The sequence below is a fragment of the Lynx rufus genome, unplaced genomic scaffold (assembly GCF_022079265.1).
Source record: "Lynx rufus isolate CCGP_SWC_20201006 ecotype Redwood Valley unplaced genomic scaffold, mLynRuf1.p SCAF_17, whole genome shotgun sequence".
NCBI classification, from domain to species: domain Eukaryota; kingdom Metazoa; phylum Chordata; class Mammalia; order Carnivora; family Felidae; genus Lynx; species Lynx rufus.
The window spans coordinates 41,921,251-41,927,250 of NW_025814831.1; the positions used below are offsets into that span (position 1 = coordinate 41,921,251).

Consider the following 6,000-nt stretch of genomic DNA (forward strand, 5'->3'; position numbering starts at 1 on the left):
TAGAGCAACAGAGAAGGATTCTCAGAGGAGGTGAACTTTGCGGCTGGGTTTTCCAGATGGAGAAGGTGGTTCATCCCAGTACGAAGAGAGAACATCACCTAAGATGCTAAGTCACAGAAATACATGGCATCCACTGAGAATGGTGAGTGACAAGTTGAAATGGGTTGTAAGGTGCTTGGGCTGAAGATGTGGTGCCAGGTGAGGCTGAAAGGCTGGGTTGAGACCACTAGGAAGAAACTTGAATGCTAAGGAGTTTGAGCGCCAAGCACCCACTGTGCCCAGAGGAGCCTCTAGGAGATGATGTGGAGGGAGATGGGATCGTAGTTGGTGATGGACTAGATGTGGGGTTTCAACACCAAGGCTGACCTTGGCCCTCCTCAAATTTCACGCCCTTGGCAGCTCGCGTGCCTCGCCTTAGCCCAGCTCTGTCTGAGACTGGCTGTTCAGGAGAATGCAATACCATTTTTCAGGGTAGAAATCCCAGAAGACCTGGTATGGGGGAGGAAGATATTAAGTTGGGTTTCGTGCCTGCCATTCTTTATTGTTAGTAGGTACAGAAGAGGATCTTTTTTCTCTATGTGTACTTTCCAGTCTCCAACCCTTTGAGATGAAGTTTCCTCCAAAAGCTTTACTGTGTAGAATTAACCTCCCCCCCACATCTGCATTCGCAGCATCTTCCTCCCTCCTGTTAGCCCAGAATTCCTTTCCTAAGCAGCCGCGCATCAGGAGGATCTAAGGAGAAATTTCCATTTGCTGGCAGTGGTGGGGAACGTTTCCCGAGGAAACCCCTGTCTTTACAAAATGATAGGTATGGACATAGAATTTTACCAAAGGGAGCATGGGGCACATAATAGTCAACATGATATTCTGGGCGATGGATATAATGTGAGGACTCTATGAACAGGTAAGAAGAGGACCAAGAACAGGATCTCCCAGGGACCCAGAGTGAGTGAGGTCATCCTGAAAGCTGTGCACAGTACAAAAATTTTATGGCCTATGGATGAGCCAAACAAACACAGGGTAGGGAGACACAGAAGCTGTGGTATGCCTTATGGCTCATTTCAGGAGTAAAGGTCCTCTTTCCCCACCTGTGTTAGTTTTCTGGGGTTGCCCTAACAAAATGCCAAAAACTGGATGACTTAAAGCAATAGAACTGTACTCCCTCACAGTTCTGGGGGCTAGAAGTCTGAAGTGAAGGTGTTGGCAAGGCCATGTTCTCTCTGATAGCTCTAGGGGAGAGTCCTTCCTTACCTCTGCCAGCATTGCATGGTGCTCTTTGGCTTGTAGATACATCACTGCAGGCACATGGCCATCTCCTCCCTGTGTGTCTTCCCACGGTCTTCTCTCTGTATCCAGATTTCCTCTTTTCATAAGGATAGCAATCATGGTGGATCAGGGTACACCTTTGTGACCTCACTTTAATTTGATTGTCTCTGTAAAAGACCCTATTTCCAAATAAGGTCGTATTCTGAGGTACTGGATTAGGGACTTCAAGGTCTCTTTTTTGGCAGGACACAATTCAATGCATCACACCACCCCAGGCCTCACAATGGCCCTTATGCCATTTTGAAGACTGCCTCCTGTGTAGAGCCCAGACTATTTCTCCCCTTGTTCCCCACTAGGGAAGTACTGCTGAAAAGAAGTGAACTGGCTCCTTTCTTACTCAAAGGTACTTGAGTGTGGCCGAATGCTGGACCTCACTTCACTACTACAGGCTTCTAGTAATCACCACACTGTCCTTGAAGAGAGCTCCCAGCACCCAAACTTTAGCACTCTCATTAGAGTACAGAGAAGAGGTAGGGGACATGAAAGAGCCACCACTGGTGTTTTGGTGTTAGCCATTGTAGTAGTGGTTTAGTGCTCTGCTGATCCAGGCAAAAGGGCCATTTGCCTTCAGATTCCAACCTGCTTCTCTACTGCTTTATACTGGGCACCATATTTAAGCTCCTCAAAATGATTTTTTTTCTTTTTGATACATTCAACATTACAGAATTAGTTCACTTTTTCTTTGATGAATAAATTGAAATGAATTCTTTTGTATCCTAGGCCACAGTTTCCTTCTAAAGGGATTCTACTGGAATGAGCTCCTTCTGGCTTTTAAAGGGTGGGGTGGGGGGGGGTTCAAGTAGAAATGAAAGGACACTAAACAGCAACACAAGAGACTCAAGTATGAAACTGGTTTGTAAAGTAGATTTTAGGTCAAAAACTATATTTAGAGACAAAGAAGGTCATTATATAATGATGAAAGGGTCAGTTTAACAGGGACATATAACAGTTGTAAAGATATATGCATCCAATATCAGAACATCTAAATATGCAAGACAAATATTGACAGATATGAAAGTATACATTGACAATAAACAATAATAGTAGGAGACTTCAACACACTACATTCAATAATGGGCAGAACACCCAGACAGAAAGATTGAAAGAAACAAGGGACTTGAACAACACTAGATACCAAATAGACCCAACAGACATATACAGAACTTTTCACCCAACAGCAGAAGAATACACAATCTTCTCAAGTGCACATGGAACATTCTCCATGATGGGTCACATGTTAGGTGACAAAACAAGTCTTTTTTTTTTTTCCAGTTTCAATGGATGCTTTTATTATTTACTGAATAGATCACCAACTTTGTCTCCCTACCTACCCACAGTTAGAATTTCATCTTATTTCCATGCTGAGTAGTGAAACAACGACAAAGCTAATCAGAATAAGCTACTTCAAAAAGGGAAGCTAACACAGCTCATTTTCTTTTAACAGGCAAAATATAAATATATGCAATCTAGAATGCACAATGGTTTAGTCACTAAGAAATTCAGATGGTATCTTGGTGCGGTAAAGAAGAGCTGAGATGCCGTGCAACTGTTTTAAGGGTTCCTGGCATTACATCTCTTAGCCACTAGCGGAATCTTGACATGGGGGTAGATTTTAGCTAATGCCAAGTAGAGATGCAACAGGTGCTAAGTTGACTTAGGGGCTGTGCACAGGAACCAAAAGGCAGGAAAGTACTAAACACTGCTGAGAGCATCCACCCCAGGAAGGACTTTACCTTCCAGGAGCTCTAAACTGGCACCACCCCCGGGGCTCACATGGCTGACTTTATCCTCTGTGTTCCATTTGGCACAGCAAGTGGCAGTGTCTCCACCACCTATGATGGTGATGCGGCCCCTGGAAGTGGCTTTCACCACCACATCCATGAGGGCTTTGGTTCCTTGGGCAAAAGCTTCCCATTCAAATACGCCCACAGGGCCATTCCACAGAATCTGCTTAGCCCGAGCGACTGCCTCAGCATACTTCTTGCTGCTCTCAGGACCACAATCCAAGCCCATCTAGCCAGCAGTTATGCCAGAGGCCACAGTGGCTTGCCCTGTCTTGGCATTCTCATCAAACTTTTCAGCAGTGACAAAGTCAACAGGCAAGGTAATTTCCACACCATTCTTCTCAGCTTTGGACATCAGATCTTTGACGATCTTGGCTTCCTCTTCATCAGAGAAGTGCCAATCTCCATGTTGTTGAGCACCTTAAGGAAGAAGGTAAAAGCCATTCCACCACCAATAATCATCTCATTGACTTTGTCCAGCATATTATTGATCAGCTGGATCTTGTCTACAACTTTAGCTCCGCCCAGGATGGCCAGGAAGGGTCGCTCTGGGCTCTCCAAGGCCTTGGCAAAGTAGTTCAGCTCCTTCTTCATCAAGAAAAGCTCCAGCCTTCTGTGGCAGATTGACTCCCACCATGGAGCTGTGGGCTCGGTGAGCAGTGCCGAAAGCATCATTGACATAGACATCTCCTAGCTTGGAAAGTGAAGCTTGGAAGGCTTCTATTTTGGCTGGCTCAGCTTTAACCTTATTCCCAGAAGCGTCTTTTCCCTTCCCCTCTTCCTCCACATGAAAGCAGAGGCTCTCCAACAGGATGACAGACCCAGCAGCAGCTGGGTCAGCACAAGCTTTCTCCACTTCTGGGCCCACACAGTCCTTTAAGAATAAAACATCCTTGCCAAGCAGAGATTTGAGTTCTACAGCAACTGGCTCCAAGCAACTGGCTTGTCAGGCGTGGGGGCACCATCAGGCGGGCCCAGATGGCTCATAAGAACAACTGACTTAGCTCCATCGTCCAAGCAGAATTTGATGCCTGGGATGGCAGCCTTGATTCTCTGGTTGTTTGTTCTCTGGTTGTTCTTCATTGGAACGTTGAAGTCCACTCTCATGATGACCCACTTCGCCTTCACGTTCAGCTTGTCCAGAGTCAGCTTATTAGAAAGCGACATCTTGGCAATTCAATGGCAGCAAGGCTGAAGGCTTAAACAGCGGAGAAGAAAGCGGCCAACGTGCGCTCCAATCGCACGCAGAATCACTGACAAAACAAGTCTTAACAAATTTAAGAAGATAAAATTATACCATGTATCATTTCTGACCACAATGGAATGAAACTAGAAATCATTAAAAGCAAGAAAATGGGAAAACTCACATAATATGTGGAAATTAAACAATACAATCTTGAACAATCACTGGGTCAAAAAGGAAATCAAAAGGGAATTTAAAGGGCGCTGGGTGGCTCAGTCAGTTAAGCATCCGACTTCAGCTCAGGTCATGATCTCACGGTTTGTGGGTTTGAGCCCCGCATCGTGGGAATCTATCCCTCTATAATCTCTTGATGGCAAATTGATACCGTCTTCCTTTTTGCTTAATGGAATGTAGCCCGTGGCTTTTTGTTTCCCCTCAGTGGGAGGGAACACCCAGATGCTGGCTACCACAAAATATATTCCTAACAGAATAGATGGAGATTTCTTCAGGGACTCTATTATGTTCTGTTAGGTTATCTGCGTGAACCCATGTGGGTGCCTAGTTTATGGCAGAGTCTTTAATCATCCTACCTACATTGGGAAGAACAGTGCTAAACCAAGAGCATTTTCTCCTGGGCTTATACGGTTTCTTACTAGGTAAAGTACATTTAACTTTTTTCATTTTTACAAACATTTACCTTAGTTTTATTTGCGTTCTTTAAATTCCAAGTTGGTTATTATATTAAATGTTTTGAGCCAATTGACTAATATATATGTAATTTAGCTATCTGATTTATTAGTTAATAGATCATTTTAAAACAATTATTTTAAGGCTATTAAATGACACCTTTTAGCAATGATATGGCATCATTGAGTCAGACACTATGCTGGGCTCTTTACAAACATGGTTTCTAATCCTCAGAATTTCAAAATCCTACATGATTAATATTTTTATATGTATTGTCCAAATGAGTAAACTGTAACTAAAGATGTTTAAATAACTGACACAAGTTTACACAACTACCAAGTGATAAAGCAAGGACTTGGAACCCTGTTTGTCTGGGCTCTTACCATTGAGTGACACTGTCTTTCCTGTGTTTCTCTGCCCCTCTCCCTACAGTCTCTAGCTCAGAAGCAGTGCTGACTCAGCAAGACTATTTGGTTGCTAGTAAAGAAAATCACTAAAGTATATGAACCATAAATGGGCATTTATTGGAAGAACATACAAATTCCAAAGGCTTAACCGCAGAGGATGGAGTATTTTCCCAAACACACAATTTTGCTGCTTTGACCTTTGTGATTAAAAGAAGAAGGTACTTATTCAGGCATTACCTAACAACCCTGCCATCAACAGGGGCAAAAAAGAAAGTGCACAAATCTTAAAGAGCTCTATACCATGACTTAATTTTACACACACATTCATCCTAAACCGTAACACACATCCACATTGCAACAGAAAAAGAAATCGTAATAGCTCAAGTCGCTGTGACAATTCATTTTTCAACTTCAGAAGCTCATTCATCTGGCAAAACTGAGAAATCAGAAATCTCATTGACTGTGAAATCATGGTTAAGTAAGAGTTACCATTTTTTCTTTAAATGTTTATTTATTTTTGAGAGAGAGACAGAGCTCAAGTGGGGAGGGTTAGAGAGACACAGAATGCGAAGCAGGCTCCAGGCTCCGAACTGTCAGCACAGAGCCTGACGCG

General features: G+C 43.5%; 1 pseudogene; it reads right to left on the reverse strand.

The window, feature by feature from the left end:
* Nucleotides 1–2,933: 2,933 nt before the first annotated feature.
* LOC124512333 (phosphoglycerate kinase 1-like) lies at nt 2,934–4,296 on the reverse strand (annotated as a pseudogene).
* Between the last annotated feature and the right edge of the window lie 1,704 nt (nt 4,297–6,000).